The 19,377-nt window shown below is 48.6% G+C and overlaps 1 long non-coding RNA gene across 1 annotated transcript in view; it reads left to right on the top strand.

The window, feature by feature from the left end:
* The window catches only part of LOC125639053 (uncharacterized), a 61,155-nt gene that overhangs the window by 26,254 nt on the left and 15,524 nt on the right, over positions 1-19,377 (top strand). The window contains exon 5 of the long non-coding RNA XR_007357367.2: positions 755-953. This is a non-coding gene — a long non-coding RNA (uncharacterized LOC125639053). The remainder of the gene's footprint in view (positions 1-754; positions 954-19,377) is intronic.

Here is a 19,377-nt window from a genome sequence, read left to right as displayed (position 1 = left end):
GGAAGAAAGGACTTTCTGTTAATGCTAGAAACATGGGAAAAATCGTTAGTGATTACCTTTGAAAAGTCATGGAAGATGGGAGAGAGTCCAGAGGACTGGAAAAGGGCAAATATAGTGTCCATCTATAAAAAAGGGAATAAGGACAAACCAGGGAAGTATAGACCAGTCAGCCTAACTTCAGTACCCAGAAAGATAATGGAGCAAGTAATTAAGCAATCAATTTACAAACATCTAGAAGATAATAAGGTGATAAGTAACAGTTATCATAGATTTGTCAAGAACAAATCATGTCAGACCAACCAGATAGCTGTCTATGACAAGGTAACAAGCCTTGTGGCTAGGAGGGAAGCAGTAGATGTAGTGTATCTTGACTTTAGTAAGGCTTTTGGTACTGTCTCACATGACCTTCTCATAAACAATGTGGAAGGCCTGAAATCATAGAACAAGCTTTTGTAGCATAGCCACTGATGACAGCTACTTCCTCCCTCCCGCCCTAAGTAGTTTTGCAATTTTCTAAAATTAAAAGAGCAGCTTTGCATTTTTAAGTTACCATTGTGCCTGCAATTCTTTTGCTGTGTTTAACCAGGCTGTGCCCAGGGAGCTTCTGTGGCCTGAAGCAGCCCTCTCACAATATACTGAAGTTCAGTTTGGAAAAGTATCATTTTATGTCCTTGTTAATTCCACAGGGATTTGTTTGTGTGTGCCTGCAAGGAGCTATTTGAGACAATAACCCACTGTCTTGTCCTGTTCCAAGCCCTCGACCTCTACAGGACCTCCACAATTCACCCACGCTGCAGTAGAAGCCCAGGCCAACATACTTTCATGGACCGTTCAAAGGCAAGTGTTTCTGTGATGAACTCATGGTTGAAGTTCTGGAGAGGGCCAACAAGCAAGTTCAGAACCAAAGACAGAGGGACTTGTGGCTGGTGGAAAGGCCTGGTGAGAGGCGAGAGGTAAGAGGAAAGGCTCAGGCTCAAGCAATTAGGTGCTGGGGCTCATGGAATTTTTTTAACATTCAAACCTGATGCAGCAAGCCCAGAGGTGCCAGGCTATGAACCGCCAAGCCTAGAGGTGCTGGAGCTCAGCGCTGGCAAGCCCTGGCACAAATTAAGCCCTGGCTCTAGGGAGTCTGAGAAGTGGTTGGTTGGACACAGGTCTGCATGCTGCAGTGTGGACACCAGAGGCCCAGGTTCAAGCCTGGGTTTGAAAATTCTCAACCTAGGGTTAGCAATCAGTGTAGATTCTCAAGCCCTGCATTTGCTAACCCAAGGTCAGCTGACTTGAGTCCCACTAACCCTGGGCTTGCAGTGCAGCCATACCCAGAGATGCTAAGTGACTTGTGTGAGCACAATAAGTCTGTATGGGCCAGGAACTGGGCCTGGTCCCCAGGAACTGGGCCTGGTCTCCCAATTCTGAAGGTAGCACCCAACCAGTCAGCCATGGTTCTTCTGCTGTGGGTGGGGGGCATTAGAATAGTGTAGTTCCTGCTCCTCCAATGAAACAATCACTACAGGGAGTTGCAAAGATTACCGAATTTGACCCCTGCTATTCAAACACAGTGTGATAGAGGCTTCCCATGGTTTTCTCAGTTGCTCAACATTGCTGACAATAATAATTAATGTGAACTCATGGGGTTATTTTTCCCCAGGCAAAATGGAAAATGTCCGCCTGTCTAGTCCATGTCACTACGTTCTGTAGCAAACCTGCAGGTCAATAAGCATCGTGCCATCCTAGCCACTTCTGTAGTACAGCCGGCTCCCCTAACAATGCTCGTCACTGTTACGAAGGTGAACATTTAAAAAACAAAATCCTCATTCTCCCCTCTCCCCTCCTCAAGTTCTACTTACTGTACTTTTCTGGCACTTGGGTGAAACTTCTGCCAGAGTAAGACCCTCTCAACCAGTTTCCCCAGCATCCCTCCACCACTGCAGGACAGGGCTGTAAGCTCTAAGGATTCATAACTATCGACGCCGCCCTTTACTAGTCAGACAGGGCATTCCCTTGTCTATAGACGGAGGGTGAAGGCTGCTCACGTCTAAAAAAGCACTCTGACCTACTTGCAAAGGCCAGCATGCTGCACAGACGCACACACAAAGAGCCTTGGATATAATGGGGACTGGCACTGCAGAAAGGTTATGGGCAGACACAGAGAGATGTCCATAATAAAAAGGCTTAAGAATATGTTTTTAAAAATTACAGGTAAAGATGCATTGGCAGAGAAAGCATGTGTATATACAGAGAGAGAGACACCACACAGTATGTGTGCAATCAAGTGACGCTTGAATGTAAATTGGAAATAGTAATAATACCTCCCTCTTATACAGAGCTTTTCATCAGTAGTGTTTCACACTCGTCTGAAGTATTTATGCTCACAACTCCCCCAGGAGGTAGGGCAATGAGCCTGATAATGTCAAATTCAACATCTCAGTTGCCACTGCATGCACGATTGCATTCCCAATGAATGCAAGTGTCCCTGCCTCTATAGTAACCCACACACCTCCTAGGTGTGGTGTTCTGTCCCCTCTAGTGGCACTGAGAGCGCTTAGAGATTAATGAGTCAGCTACAGCCTTAGCACATGGCCTTGAGGCTCATGCATTTAGCTTCAGAGGTCCCAGGTCCGATCCTGCCTGTTGACGAAGGGGGTCTGTTGATGTTACATATACATGCACTTCTGCAGCCCAAGTGTGCATCTGCCCTTGAAAAGTTTGGCTTTAGCCACGATTGCATATGATCATTCCATTGTCCTTTCAGGCTGACTGCTTGCAAGGTTCTTGAGGCACACTACTGAAATATACAAGAATCCTTCTCTGTAACTGTTGGAAATACGTGTTTACCTGATTGATGGGAGCAGCTGCAAAGGCATCATTCCCATCTGCTGGGGGAAACAGCAACATATGTTTTAAAAAAACCACCCAGACATAATCACATGTATTATTTATCAAATCGTATAATTTATTTTCAGACAACAACATCTTTTCAATGTCTATCTAAATACGTATTTGAAGGAGTCATCATTCCAATCTCCTGGATGAAATAATGTGTATTTTAAAGAACCTTTCAGGAAGGATTTTTTTAAATGAATCATAAAAAACACAGAAGTACCGAAACGAGTTGGCATGCTAATCATGTAGTGTCACAAATGGACAAAAGGCCGCTGCCGTTCTGTCAGAAGGCCATTATTCCAAGATTAGCATGGCCCGTCACTTTGCATTTCCCTGGCTGTTGTGAAGCAGTGTCACATTTTTCATGTTCTTAAAGCACATGTTCAAAAAAGTCTCAGAGACCCTCCTAATTCTGTTGTTACCAACACAATCAGTGTCAGTGTGTCCCTGCTTATGGGCATGGCTAGCTAACACAGAACACTCCAAGGCAGCATGCGACAGGCCTGGGTGCCAGAGGCCTACGTCCCTGCCACACAGGGAACATGCTCGGAACTGCAGAATCCGGGGATGGCCTTTGTGGAAGGCTGCAATGGCGCATGGGACTGCTTTCATCTGGCTGTCATTGAAGGAGATAGGCCTGTGATGCAGGACCATCGGAGCACTGCGGAGAGGCTGCTGTGCAGTGCGAGATAGACTAGGGCACTGAGAGGCAGGCCTTATCTGTAGCTCTCTCTGCTAGTATCAAGCTGCCTCCTTCTTCCTCTTGTCGGCTTGCCTGTGTTCAATGACTTCTTGGGTAAAATGAACAGCCGTACCCGAGATGAATGCCCCCTGCCTGCTACGAAACGTGGGCTGGGAGTGAAGAGTCAAAGCCAGCATGATTCCACTGAGTGCTTTGATTCTATGCTGTCTTGCACTTAGCAATAAATTAAGGTTGGCCTTTCGTACCCCATCGCCACTGGCATGTGTTTGGCTGGGCCGCTGTCATTGCCGTGACAATTAAGATCCCATTCGCCTTCCAACAATCACCAAATGGCTCCCAAGGCTGAATCTCAAAACTCTGAAGTTTAGCAGCAGGTTTCCTACCACAATCGCTGTTTCTTTAGCACCAGGCTCCCTGCCTGTGAAGCATGATCAGAAAACAAGATCATGCGCGTTCCTCACTAGGACAATACCTTCTGGGAGAGATCAGCCGAAGGCGTTTCTAGCTGGGATGGAAATATAGATATAAACTTAGACCGTAAAATGTGCATGCTCACTATTCCTTTTGTGACAATGTCCTTGTAACTAACCCAGAGAGTCACTTTCCAACTGATAAAACAACTCCTTTAAATCAGTAAATCCCATATATACAATACAAGGAGAAACTGACCAGTGTCCTAAAAAGCTGGTGAATTGGGGTGACTGTTCCATGCTTTGGGGGGCCCCCCAGGCCAGTGAGATTGGCCGGCGTGGTTGGTCCTGCAAGACACGAATCTGCCACTTCCGCCCCAGACCCTGCACTCCCCAGGGATGGCCCTTTTATTGATAACACCAGAACAGTCCAGAAAGAGGGATTCATGGATCCCAGCTCTGAATGCGTGTGTAAGGGAAGAGCACACAAAGAAGGCATAGGCAGAGGTGCTGGGCATGATCCCACCGGAGGTCTAAGCACTGCTCCCAGGCCATGGATCAGCTAGGTCCCTGAAGTGGGGGTTGGGCCAGGAGAGGGAGAAGAGTACGGCTGATCCCCCAATGCATTGCATACACCTTTATGCAATGAAATCACACTCTGATCCCAACAAGGGGATGCCCCTGAAAACCACAGTCTGGAGGTGAGATCAAATGTTCACCCTAGATTTCAGACAGGAGAACATTACATTTTCAAGTGCCATCCTGGGCCCTGATCCTGGAATCGAATCTGTGCTTAGAGCCTTTGACTTCAGCAGGACCCCATGTGAGCCCAGGGGTGCACCAGTGCCAACCTGATGGCAGACTCGTCACTGTACGGGCCATCTTGCACACAAACAGTAGCTCACGAAAGCTTATGCTCAAATAAATTGGTTAGTCTCTAAGGTGCCACAAGTCCTCCTTTTCTTTTTAGGAGATTAGAGACTCTTGCAATTAACAAAGTTTACTGTTGGCAATAGATATTCCTATTACATAGCAGCTGTCAATGCCAGCAGTTGAATCTGCCCTAGGTTTTTATGGCTAGAATAAATTTTTTATGCAGAAAAAAGTGCTACAGAATACACCATTTAATTTATTTTTCAGTGACTGCCTTTCAGAGTTTTCCAGGGCTGATAAGCACTCGAGTTTCTACAGGAATTCCACTATGTTTCTGGCTGTTCAGGTTTTACTATTATTAAGGGAAGAGACGAGTGAAGAGACTGAAGAGGCACTAGGGGGTCTGGAGAAAAATCATCCATGAGATCTCATTGTGATGATATGTGGGCTTTAAGCAGTGATGAACTGCCAAAATCTTAACAACCAGTTCCCTCCTCACCCCATGAGGGGGTCCTAGCCCGCCCTTCCCCCCCCCCCGGGACCCCTGCTCTATCCACCCTCCTCCCCTGACTGTCCCCGGAACCGGGCAGGAGGGTCTCGTAGGCCACCATAGTGGGTGCCCACTCCGCCCCGCCCCTAAGAGCCAGAGGGACCTGCTGGGGCAAGGTGGGGAGTCCTGGCAGTGCTTACCTGGGTGGGCTCCCGGGAAGCAGCCGGCAGGTCCCTCTGGCTCCTAGGGGCAGGGGAGCGTAGCTGGGGGGGAGCAGGGGGAGTGGCCGCTCCCCCCCCATCACATCAAAAGTGGTGCCTTAGGCACCGACTCCGTGGGTGCTCTGGGGCTGGAGCACCCACAGGGAAAATTTGGTGGGTGCAGAGCCCACACCGGCAGCTCCCCGCCCGGCCCCAGCTCACCTCAACTCTGCTCCGCCTCTGCCCCTGAACGCACCGCCCCGCTCTGCTTCTCCTCCCCCCACCCCAGCTTCCCACGAATCAGCTGTTGGCACGGGAAGCCGGGGGGGCTGAGACGCAGGCTGTGGCTTCACGGTCAGGCCCAGGGAAGTGGAGGTGAGCTGGGGTGGGGAGCGGTTCCCTTGTGCCCCCCCCACCGGGTTACCTGCTGCGGCACGGGCAGCCCCCTCCCTGCCCCAGCTCACCTCCGCTTCGCCTCCCTGGGCCTGAGCACGAAGCCGCCACCTGCTTCTCAGCCCCCCGGCTTCCTGCGCGAAGAGCTGATTCACGGGAAGCCGGGGGCGGGGGGGCGAAGCGTAACTCAGGGGTGGGGGCAGAGCAGAGGTGAGGTGAGCTGGGGCCGGGCAGGGAGCTGCCGGTGGGTGCTCTGCACCCACCAAATTTTCCCTGTGGGTGCTCCAGCCCCGGAGCACCCTGGAGTTGGCGCCTAAGGTGCCACTTTTGGCCGGTTAAATTTAGAAGCCCTTTTAGAACTGGTTGTCCCTCGCAGGACAACCGGTTCTAAAAGGGCTTCTAAATTTAACAACCGGTTCCAGCGAACAGGTGAGAACCGGCTCCAGCTCACCACTGGCTTTAAGTAGCATAAAGATGACCACCATAAAGAGAAAGTCATTTTAAAGAACTCATGTGCCTAATTCAGAATGATGGTCTTTAGCTATTTGGACACCCATAAATCTGCAATAATTACATTAGCATTGTTTGGTTTCACTGGGGTGTTTAGGCGTTTTGGATAAAACGTAAATAAAAAGAATGATCTTTAGTCCCCAGTCCAGCAAAACCGCATGTTAAAGTGTTTTTCATGATTGGGGCTTTAATTTACATTTGGTACTATACATCCCACTGTAAAGCCCCCTGAGTCTATGAAAAAGCAGCAAGTAACTCAATTTGAGAATCTCCAGAAGAATGATACAGCTCAGACTGGTTTCATGCTTCAGGGTTTTAGCCAGCCATTTGGTGGGGTCAGGAAGAGATTCCCCCCCCCCCCCCCCCAGTGTATTCTGGAAGGGTTTGTGGGTTTTTAAAAAAATCTCCTTCCTCTGAAGCATCAGAGATGAATATGGCTGGAGATGGGTCATAGGATGGGGAAGGCCAGGGCTCTGAGATGGTACCGAGCATTTTTTCTCTCTCTCAAGAGCTTACTTGGCTGGTTCTTGCTCATGCGCTCAGCGGCTAACTAATCACCATATGGGCCATCTGCTGGGGCCAGGAAGGAATTTCCCCCAGGTCAGATTGACAGTAATCTGGGTGGGGGCAGTTGTTGTCTTCCTCTGCAGTATGTGGGTGCGGGTCACTTGCAAGGATTATCTGGATATATCTCACTTCCTCATTTCTTTGAGTCTTGAGCACTGCTCCACTCCATCCCTCCGGTGTCACATAATAGTCTAGTCTCCTGTGGGCTGTAACATTTTGGTCTAATTTCGCTTCTTGGTTTTAATATGCAGGTGCTAAGTGGTGATAGTGGCCTGTGACATACAGGAGGTTAGACTAGATGAAGTAGCAGTGCCTTCTGGCCTTGAACTCTAAGACTCTGTGAACCATGGATACAAACATGAGAGGATGCCAGGTTTCTAAAACTAGACTTGCGCTTTATTAAGAGACCTATTTACAAAGATGTTGCAACTGCAGCTGACATTCCAGCCATGTGCACACAGACTGACTTCCTGGTGCCTTCTTGTGATGGAGTATGTTCCCCCACACTTGTCCTGAAGGGGTTAATCCAGGCCAGAGGGGCCAATTAACCTATTAGGCTGCAATCTGGGAGAATTAAGGCTGAGAGGAAAGCCCTAATTAAGGAAAGCTCAGCTGTGCAAGAACAAGAAGTGTTTCTATAAAGCGGGGAGCTGGTAGCAGAAAGATGCTGCAGGGTGGAGGGCTAAACTCACTTTCCTGGGGATAAGGGCGAGAAAGGGGTTTTGGACCAAAGAGGAAGGGTTTGTCTAGCAGACCCAGGCAGCAGGGGGTTTAGCTCGGGTGGAGAATGCAAGCCTGGGATAGGCAAGGCAGAAGTAGGCCAAGGGAGAAGCAGAAAGATTTGGGTTAGTGCAGGCCTTGGCTGCCAAAGATTGGGCCCTTGGACAGGAACCCACAGTAGAGGGCAGGCCTGGGTTCTCCTACCAGCTACTGAATGAGTGGCACAGTCTGCGCAGTGATCTTGTGGGCTGTCCAGGGCTGCTCATCCCAGCCACTGCGGGAGCGGCTCGGCCTGGGCAGTGGAGTTAAGGGCGGCTTGGGACGCTGCAGAGAGTGGATAGAGCCCTGGAAGGGGAGGACTCTTGTGATTCGGCTGGAGGGCTAAGCCATGAAGATGAGGTGCTGGAGCTCCTGAGGTGCAAGAGAGGGGTCGCAGGGTGACAGAGCGAGGCGACGGGCTGAGAAGCTGCCAGACGAGGGAGTCAGGCTGAAAGAGCTAATCCCTAGAGCAGCCAGCAGGAGGTGCCCTTACTGGTGCACAGTGAACCCCATGGCACTCTTCCAAGCTCCTCCCTCCTGCAACCTGTACTCCTCCCCCCATGTGCCGCGCAGTTTGCTACAATACCCAGTGGCAGCTCAAAGAGATTCCCAATGGCATTTTAGAAACAATTTTTTAAAAGGTAATTTCAAAGTTCTGTTTTCTGATTTAACGAAACCTCCCAAGCAGAATGCTCAGATAATGGCTAGCCATGAAGATTCTACACAGTCTCTTTCCTGTGACACAACTTGCTTTGAAACTTCCACTAGGCCTAGAAACAACTGCCGCAGCCAGCAAAGTGATGGTAGAACTTAAAGCCTGGTCATCATGTAGCTGCTCTATGCACGGGACTCCCCGTTGACTTCAGTGGGAGTCACATATGAGAGAAGATGCTGAGTCGGAGCAAAAGTCATTCAGGACTTGCTGCACAGTATTTGGGTTTGCCAGACAAACACACTGCACAAGACAAAAGGAACAAAATCTAACACAGAGGACGTTCACTTGCACAAGCGATACCAATGGGAAGCACCAATGTAGATGAAGTTCCTGCAGCTACATCTTAATATACTTAACATGGCATCATTAAGGCCTGCTCCAAGCAAGATCAACTGACTCATCAGCATAATGTTAGTAGGCACAGAAACCTTGTCCACACTAGCGCTCCCACCAGGAGCCTCATGATGCAGTAGTGGGGATTTTTACCAACAACAAAGTGTACATCTAGCAAATGTCCAGAGGCCCTCATCACTGAAATTCTTCTGTTTTGCAATAGGTATTGCTCTTAGGCATGTCCTCCAGAAATGTAGTGGGCTACCCACTGTTTTCACCCACTCGTGTGCCCGTAACACATCCATCCACAGAAACACACCGCAACAGTGCATGGGAGGTTACGCCCTGGCTTGACTTAGGTTTGCTTCAAGACAAAGTCAAAATGACCTTGATAAAAACGGAAAATTGCTCTGAAATCAACAAGTAAATTAATCAGTAAAGACAAATGCAAAGAACTACACTTAGGGAAGAAAAATCAAATGCACAACTAGATAATGGGGAAGCACTGGCTAGGTGGTCGTACTCCTACAGAGGACCTGGGGGTTCTAGTGCATCTTAAATTGAATATGAGCCAACAACATGATGCAGTTGTGAAAAAAATTCATGCCCTTCTGGGGTGTATTAAGCAGAGCATTGTACATAAGAAACGGAAGGTCATTGTTCCCTCTTTTCACAGATGAGGCTTTAGCTGGAGTACTGTGTCGTTTTGGGTGCCACACTTTAAGAAAGATGTGGATAAACTGGAGAGAGTCCAGAGATGAGCAACAAAAATGATAAAAAGTTTAGAAACCCTGAGCTGTGAGAAAAGGCTATAAACAGAGCATGCTCAATCTTGAGAAAAGAAGACTGAGGGGGGACCTGATAACAGTCTTCTAATATGTTAAGTGTTGCTACAGAAAGAACAGTGAGCACTGGTCTTCCATGTCCACTGGAGGTAGGACAAGTAGTAATAGGCTTAATTAGGAGCATAAGAACGGCCAGACTGGGTCAGACCAAAGGTTCATCTAGCCCAGTATCCTGTCTGCCGACAGCAGCCAAGGCCAGGTGCCCCAGAGGGAATGGACGGAAAAGGTCATCATCAAGTGATCCATTCCCTGTTGCCCATCCAAATTATGTTCATCTCTGTGTCTGACGATTTTGTTCTTTACTATAGTTTCAACCAGTTTGCCTGGTACTGAAGTCAGGCTTACTGACCTGCAATTGCCAGGCTCACCTCTGGAGCCCTTTTTCAAAATTGGCATCACATTAGCAGACCTGCATCGGTGCGGAGAGGCACCCCTCCCTGCTGGCCCCAGCACAGACGTGCCCCGGACTTGCCTCGCCCCCGGCCCCGAGCTGCTATGGCGAGCGAGGGCTGCAGGGAGTCTTCTCTCCCACTGCAGCCCCGGGGCAGCCTGCACCCCAAACCCTCATCCTTGGCCGCACCCCAAAGCCTGCAACCCATGCACCCCAACCCTCTGCTCCAGCCCTAAGCCCCTTCTCACACCCCGAACCCCTCAGCCCCAACCCCACCCCAGAGCCTTCACCCCAGCCACCCAACCCTTGGCCCCAGCCCTGAGCCCCCTCTGCACCATGAACCCCTTATCCCCAGTCCCACCCCAGAGCCCGCACCCCAAGCAAGAGCCCTCATCCCCCACACCCCAAACCCTCTGCCCCAGCCCTGAGCCCGCTCCCACATGAACCCCTCGGTCCCACCCCCACCACATGAATTTTGTTGTGTACACCAATATGGAGGTGATCCATTCCGCACATGGACATAAAAAACAGGAGGGAACACTGATACTGTGGATGGAAATAACCTCAGGATTGCACAGAAGCCTCCCACTAGCATCCCTCCAACACACTGGCCACTGCTTAGGAGTCCTGCCGGGTCGACCCTGAGCATTCTACTGCCCTGGGGCCTGGTTTGCTAGAAGCCATGTACCTGGACTCAGGCGTGTAGTGTCTTGCCAGCATCTGTTACTTCCACAGCGATCTACTCCATCCATAGGACAGATGGGTCAGAGGAAGCCTCCCTGAGCATGTCGCCAGCTAGCCAGGAGCCAGCTCACAGATGCTCAGGACCATTTCGGGCAATGAGGAAATCCAGCCCCAGACAAACTCACTTCCTGAGCACTCTGGGCTTGCGGAGAAGAGCAGCACTTTGCCTGATGAGCAGAGCCATTCAACAAGGACCTCAAGGTCAAGTATCCTAAAGCTGGGACAATAGGAGGTGAGCTGCAGGAAGCAAACCCTGTCCCTTCTTTGAAGAGCTTCCCTCTTCCATTGCACTTTAGGGAGGTTTCTTGTTCTCTAAACACACGCCTGCGGTGGGATATTCCCTATGCGAAGGGTCTTTTCCTGCCTCTGTCTCAGTCCACACAGCGGGGAGGCTTTCTCTTGCTAGAAACAGGTGGGGAGAACATACCAGGTGCTCTCTCTGCAAAACGAATTCTGTCTTACTAACAGCTGTCTGCCTGCCCCTTGCCCCCAACCACACTTGGCCACTCCTTCCTCCCCTGCATCCTCCTGCTCAACAACATGCTCCATAAAGGACCCATGTAGCCCAGTAGCCAGAGCACCAGACAGTGGTTCAGAGACTTGGGTTTTCTTCCTGGCTCCATTTCCCTTTTCACCCTGGCAGTCCTGTGGACATGGATTAGAAGGGCTGTAAAGGGGTAGTAAATGGTCTCGGTGTGCATGGGTGAAGCAGCGGGCACAATGGAGTCCCTGTCTCAGTTGAGACCTCTAGTCACGGCTGTAATACAAATAACTGCCTTCTTGTTCTGTGTTTGTACAGCACCTTGCACACAATCGGGTCCTGGCCAGGACCGGGGCTCCTACATGCTACCACAACATGAATCATAGTGATAACAACAAACAGTAGCAACCGAATTACCAAGGACAAGGCGATTAGCATCCACGTAGGCTTATGTCTCACCTATAGGGTGGCTACGTGTTACAGACAATAAAATCACTACGATAAGTGAGATATTGCAGGTTTGGGCAGGAGCATGGGAAGAGATGAAGAGAAACGGGACTGGAGGTTTTGAAGGAATCAGGAAAGCTTAGTCAGTCAGTACAGACTTGACCCTCTGCAAGTACCTTCCCCTGAGTTAAACTGGAACAAAATGATCAAGCTGTAAATTTTCCATGTTTATAGATCGCACCCAGCCATGGAAAGGTTCTTTATAATAAGCAGCAGCAGTCTGAGCATCTTTTTTAAAAATCAGGTCAGGTGCTAAAAGGCAGGATGCTTGGGTTACCTGGTTTCCATAGCAACCACATCCGTGGCTCAGAACGGGGAAAGGATGGTCAGAAATCTCTGGCATTCTCCTTTACTGATTAACTGAATTTTATTCCCCTTAAATTCCTTTTCACTGAATGGCAGCGCTTCATTGCATTACACTCCAGCCTGAGCGCAAAGGTTTAAACTCATTCACTATTCATAAGTGACAGGCAGCGGAAAAATGGGGAAATGAACATTCGGCAGCCTGATTATGTTCTGCCTATTGCAGACTTTAAATGTAATCTAATCACGACAAAACCTGAAACTAATAATATACTCATGTCTCAGAATAACTGATGACGAGCAGTCATATCTGTAGCTACTGAGCAAGTACCAGTGTGCTGAGAACAGTATGCAAATGCAAAATGTGCTCCATCCATTCAGGGTATTTCTAATCTATAGCACCACATACACCTTTACGTCAAAGTCAGCCATCATCCCTTTTATGTTGGCACAGAAAGTCTCTATCTCCACATGAAGCATTTCGTCCTGAATTAAACCATCCTCATTGTGTGATCACCTGGATCGATCGGTCTTCAGCTGTTGTTAATACTGCGCTGATCACAACACATCCGCCATTCTTCTCGCACGCTTGCCTTTCTTCTCCATGTTTGTCCAAAACGTTTAACAATGTCATCTTCCCATCTTCTTGGAGGCCGACCGGGTGGTCTTTTCTGTTCTCGTGGGTACCACTCAGCAATGATTGCAGTCCACCTATTGTCCGTGAGCCATGCTGTGTGGCCTGCCCATCATATCTTGTTATGTCTTCTTTCTATGATAATATCTTTCACATTGCTGCGTTCTCTGATCATTCCATTTGGGATGCGATCCAGAAGGGAAATTCCCAACATAGCTCGTTCCATTGCCCTTTCAGCTACCGACAGCCACTGTTCTTCTCTCTTCATCAGTGCCCAAGTTTCACTGCCATACAGCATGGCTGGCAGCACTGTTGAATTGAAGATATTTGTATGTGTGGTCTTGTCAATTTTTCCTTTGAGGACGTCCTTGATGGAATTAAACGCACACCATCCTGCCCAAATCCTTCGCGAGAGATCTCCGTTCAGGTCTTGGTGCATATTAACTTCTTGGCCCAAATATATGTACTGTTCCACTTCTTTGATTTCTTCTCCTGTTACCGTTATTCAGGCTTTTTGTAAGACATCTGATCACATGTATTTCGTTTTGCAGTGGTTCATTTTCAAGCCGACCTGACTGCTTTTCTTGTCAAGTCTTCGTAGCATGCTCTGCAGTTGGTTGGTGCTTTCAGCAATTAGTACGATGTCATCCACGAATCTGAGATGGGATAATCATTCTCCATTTACGTTGACACCACTCCTCCAATTGATCTTGTTCATAACCATTTCGAGGCAGGCGGTGAATAGTTTTGGTGCAATCGTATCTCCTTGCTTTACGCCTTTCTCAATTGGGATGCAGAGGGGAGTTTCACGGAGAGTAATGTCTGTTGTACATCCAGTATTCTCTTCCTTCAACAAACTGATGTACTGCTTGTTAATGCCCTGCTCTGCAAACGCCTTTAATATTGCGTTAAACTCGATGCTATCAAAGGCCTTTTCATAGTCGACAAAAGCAATTCACAGTGGGAGTTTGTATTCCCTCGCTCTTTCTAGGAGCTGGCTAAGGGTAAATATATGGTCGATCGTGCTGAAATTTCTTCGAAACCCTGCCTGCTCTCTTGGCTGTTGTTCATCCAGACTCTGCGAGAGTCGGTTCGTTATAACTTTTGTAAATATCTTGCAGATGTGAGACAGCAGGCATATAGGGTGATAGTTCTTAAGATTTTCTTGATCATCCTTCTTGTGCAACAAGATGGTATTCAACTCCTTCCAGCTTGATGGTATTTTTCCTTCTTCAAGATATCGATTAAATCTTAAAGCGAGGGCCTTCCAAAGTTTTTCGCCTCCTGCAGAAATCATTTCTGATGTTATTCCATCTTTGCCTGGAGTTTTTCCCTTCTTAATCTGGTGTAGTGCACTTCGGACTTCACTGACGATTATTGGGGGACACGTTCTTCTGACTCTTGGAGCATTGGGAGAGGGACGTTGACTCTTGATTTGAACAGTTCTGTATAGAAGTCCTTGCAGACCTCCCCCATCCCTGCTCTGTTGATTACTGTCTCTCCATCCTTGTTCTTTAATGCTGTTACGCTCAGTCTATACTGCATCAATTCCTGCTTGCATGTCCTGAGGCTCTTGCGTGATTCAGCTGTTTTGAGGAGCTTTTCTTTCCGGAAGTTCTCAAAGTCGTCCTTCAGTTTTCACCATATAAGTTTGCACAGGATGGAGTACTCAAGCTTGTTATCTGAGCTCCTTTTCATGTTTCTCTGCTTCTCCAACAAGCTTTTCATTTCATTCGAGATTCTTCCCTGCACCTTCTTCAGCTTTTCAATTTCAGATGCGTTTATGCAACGTCTCAGCTTGTCAGCAAAGATACGATAGTCCACATCACACTTTTCCGTCTGGCTCCAGTCAAACCCAGAAATCGCTTTCTTCAGCTTTGCTTCATCGAATGTCTTCGGTTGCTGTTTCCTGTTTGCCATCTGTAACGCCTTCTTTTCCACCGCTTCGTCAAAAATCAGCTTCGCTCTAAGCAGTCGATGGTCATTGCCAGTGTTGAAAGGCTGCACCACAGAGACATCTTGAACGATGCGCCTTTTATTGACTAAAATATAGTCGATTTCATTCTTGCTTTTCACGTTTGGCGTGATCCACATCCACCTTCTTGCAGTCTTCTTTTTGTACCAGGTGTTTGCCACATACATTTTTTTCATTTCTGCCATCACTACCAGCCTTCCTCCTCTTTCATCCCTTTTGCCACTGCTGTATCTCCCTATGAACTTTTCGCAAGCTTCCCCTCGCCTGACCTTGGCATTGAAATCTCCCATCGTGACAGTGTAAGTGGACTTTTGCATGAGAGCTCTTTCAAGCTCTCGGTAGAATTCTTCCACTTCTTCGTCCTCACTTGCACTTGTGGGAGCATAGGCCTGGATGACCTTGAGGGTAGCTTTTGACTCCATCTGAAGATGCAGCACACCAATACCTGATGATATTAGCTGGCATGATATGCCTTTTGAAGACCAATCCTTACTGACGATAAATCCGACTCCTCCAACATTTCTACTGCCATCTCCCTTTCCAAGCCCCACAGCGCTTCCATCTTTCCAGTTGACTTCCAACTCCTTCTTTCATTGGGTTTCACAGACACAGACGATATTGCATCTTATCCTTTTCTTCTCCTCTATCAGATGGTTTAACATTTCCTCCCTCGCCAGCAACCTACAATTGTAAGTACACACAGCGAGGGTTGTCCTTTTGCATGTTGGACTAGCACCTGACATTTTTAGCAACTTCTCATCAATTTCTGCTCCCCCACCGTAGAACAGTTCGATGACGTGCAGGGAACTAAGACCCATTTACTTGTGTTGTTTTAGCTGTTAACTTCAAGCCAACCCACTGGCTATGCAGGCAGGCATGCGTACCTCCTCAAGCTTAGCTAGTCTTCAACCATTAAGGAGAAGGAAAAGCGTTCTTTCCTCTGAGGGAGCAATCTCCCTCCCTGGATTGGATAGTCCGACACCTTTGTGGCATGGTTAGACCTACCAGGGCATACGCCCTGCTACTATAGCTGTCAGACGGCCAGGGTCACCACTGCGCCACGATGAGGTAGGATTTTGCAGTGATACAATTGGTAAACTATAAAAATTGTTGCAAGTTTACAACTGCTAAGAAATAAAGGTCATGAAAGCACATGATGGCTGGATACATTGTTAGGTTAAACTGAGAATATTTCCTTGCACTGAGGACAGTCCAGAAGGAGGCTGAATGCTGTCTCAAGCAGGAAGAAACAAAAGCTGCAAATATCTCAGGTGCTGCTTTTTGCCTGATATTGAGATAGAATCATAGAATCATAGAATATCAGGGTTGGAAGGGACCCCAGAAGGTCATCTAGTCCAACCCCCTGCTCGAAGCAGGACCAATTCCCAGTTAAATCATCCCAGCCAGGGCTTTGTCAAGCCTGACCTTAAAAACCTCTAAGGAAGGAGATTCTACCACCTCCCTAGGTAACGCATTCCAGTGTTTCACCACCCTCTTAGTGAAAAAGTTTTTCCTAATATCCAATCTAAACCTCCCCCACTGCAACTTGAGACCATTACTTCTCGTTCTGTCATCTGCTACCATTGAGAACAGTCGAGAGCCATCCTCTTTGGAACCCCCTTTCAGGTAGTTGAAAGCAGCTATCAAATCCCCCCTCATTCTTCTCTTCTGCAGGCTAAACAATCCCAGCTCCCTCAGCCTCTCCTCATAACTCATGTGTTCCAGACCCCTAATCATTTTTGTTGCCCTTTGCTGGACTCTCTCCAATTTATCCACATCCTTCTTGAAGTGTGGGGCCCAAAACTGGACACAGTACTCCAGATGAGGCCTCACCAATGTCGAATAGAGGGGAACGATCACGTCCCTCGATCTGCTCGCTATGCCCCTACTTATACAATACACCGTAGCATTGGCTGCAGGATGTTTCGTAAGTAACAGGAAATCAGTTTCTCGCTGTACAGTTTAATTCCCCAAGTTAAATACCTCTCAATCATTAAAACACATTAAAAGTTGCTCATGAGGCTGGAGACGTAATGAACAGTGATTTCATTGATCCTGGTGTCAGCAAGCCACAGGATTCGTTAGGAAGTATGCAGAGATACTAAGTGAGGGACGTTAAAGCGGTCGAGAGCCTAGCAAGCAGAATACAGGGATGTCACTGTCAATAAGTATGTGTCTAGGATTATTCACAACACTCATTCTTTATGGACCTTTTTGCAATACACCCCTATGCTGTAAGAGCACGAGGCTTTTAATGTCATCCAGATTACAAATGATGCACTAACACTTGCAATGAGCTGTAGTTCTCTTCTGTAAATGACAGTGCACTGGGGACCCTGTACTGTAAATAAATAAAGATAGATGAGCTCGTAAAGTACAGTTTACGATAAGTAACGGGTGCGATTTATGGTAAAACTAACTGATACAGGAGGGTACATTCACATTGATTTTTCTCATAGTCTTGCGCAGTAATGTGCATTCTGCCACATTTGTGAGTTATAAATAACTCAAGTTGCACTTATGCAACCCCATCAGATCCCAGGATCTCAAAGCACTTGACAAACATCTAGTCAGTTCTAGCAGTGAGGCAGTCATTATTATGCACACCTCAAGCTTGATGCTGCTGACTCTCCATGCACAGACCTTGGGCTTGTACACACTTGCTTTTCTAACTGGCCATTGACTCCTACACCCAGAAGGCGGGAAGGATCAAGTCACTGAGGTCCAGAGAGGTTAAGGACCCATCACAACAGCTGCTGGCTGCCCACCTGACCCACATACAGGAGGTATTCAGCACTGAGCAGGACAGCTGCCTACAAGCTCACGGAAATCTTTCCATTGACTTCAATAGGTGCTTGTCACGGGGTGCTCTACTCACTGCCGTAGTGCTTCCTTCAGGCCGCCTCTGGGGATTAGCTCTGCCAGGCCAACACCCATTCCTGTGATTGCACTCTCAGTCTCTCTCACGCCGAGGACTTGAGGACTCCCACCTACCCTCCAGCCAAGCCACTGTAGTTTTCCCCTTCCAGGGGTACCAACATCTTGCAGGACCCACTGTCCCAGCCAGTCTTTCCTCTCCCTGCCCCTTAACAGCACCACTGCCCAGTGGCTGGTAGGGGAACACAGCCCTGTCCTCTACACTGGGGTCCCGCCCAGGGACCCTACAACAAGCCGTCAAGATCTGCACTGTCCTGAACCTTACTGCTGTATCCACAGCCTGCTTCCTACCTGACCTCCTCTCACCTTGAGAGTGGCTGCAGCCCCTTTCTCTGCAGCCCCCTTCTGTTCTCAGCTCCCAAGCTTCACACAAGCCCCTCCTCCTCCTGTCCAGCTGAGCCTCTTCTTTAATTAATCCTCCTTGCTCCCTGGCTCCTCCTCTAGGTGCAGCCAAGGTGGTTAATTGGCCCACCTGTCCCCCTTAACCCTGTCAGGCCTGGTGTGGGGTGGACACCCCCTCACATATCCTCCCCCCAAGCCTGTAATCCCCAAGAGGTAAGGAGCCACCTCCCTTGGAGTTGCCAGAGCTAGGCTCATAAGTCATCTTGCTCTTGCTCAAAGTCACCCAGCAGGTGACACAGATTATCCTGGTCCTCCCTAGTGCTCCTGAACTGTCCCCTCTGGAACTGCAGGTCTCCTTCAGCCTCTTGCCTGGCCTGCTCAGCAACTAATAGCTTCTCCTGTAGCACCTTTACTTCCCCACAGAATCCCCCTGGCCCTTTTCACTCAGGGTCTGCGTCCCCACCGTAGCCTGCTCTCTTTCTGTGTTTGTCCCTATCCCTGTCTGGGCCCTCTCTGCCCCACTCATTTTATCTGCTAGGTCCTTACTACGCACGGGTTGACCACCTTCCAGGTCCATGGTCATCACCGCCATGTCTATCCTGATGACCTCCGGCCCTGGACACCCCCTCCTTTTTTTCTGTCTCACTGGGTTCCATGCCTTCCCCTTTGCTACCCCATAAATTCTTGAGAGGGCAGGGCTTTTTTATATGGCCGACCCTGCAGCACCCAAAGCAAACCCTTGTCCTCGCCTTGTCGGTAGGCCATGCTTTGGTTTTGTCTTGTCTTGCCCCCTCTCCTGGCCTAGCCTTCCCCTCACAGTTCATAAATGGGCACCTTCTTCTTATGTCCCCCTGCTGACCACAGGCAAAACACACCCCTCCCTTTCCTGTTCTCCACACAGGTTGGACTTTTTTGGGCTTTCTTGTTTTCCTGCCTTCTAAGTAAGACTTCTCATCTCCGTACCGGTCAGGGCACTCACTTTTTAGATGTCCCCTTCATCTGCAGGCATAACACTCCCCTGGCCAGGTTTCTGGCCTCCTGGACCTGGTAGCTCCTTTCTGGTCTCAATCTCTGCAACCTCTGCTAATTTCTTCCCACACCTGCTTAGAAAAATACAGCTGCTGTTCCGCCAGCTGTGTCAAATAGTTTTCCAGGTAGAAATATGCCTCCCACTGTCTTTGCTGGGTCTCCAGCACCTGGCTCAGCAGGGCTTGGATCCATCCCTGCTGTTTGTTAGCTACTCTTGGGTCCAGCCTGGGAGGGTGGAAGTGCCCTGTGCAAAATAGGATTCTGCTCCATTGTCTCTTTCCCTGGTTTTTTTTTCCGCTACAGCCTTTCGCAGTCCCCTTGTACCGGGAGTGGCCACCTTATAATGTCTTCCA

The sequence above is a fragment of the Caretta caretta genome, chromosome 6 (assembly GCF_965140235.1).
Source record: "Caretta caretta isolate rCarCar2 chromosome 6, rCarCar1.hap1, whole genome shotgun sequence".
Taxonomy (NCBI): domain Eukaryota; kingdom Metazoa; phylum Chordata; order Testudines; family Cheloniidae; genus Caretta; species Caretta caretta.
The sequence above is the reverse complement of the archived record's forward strand: the minus strand, read 5'-3'. Positions and strand labels throughout refer to the sequence as shown.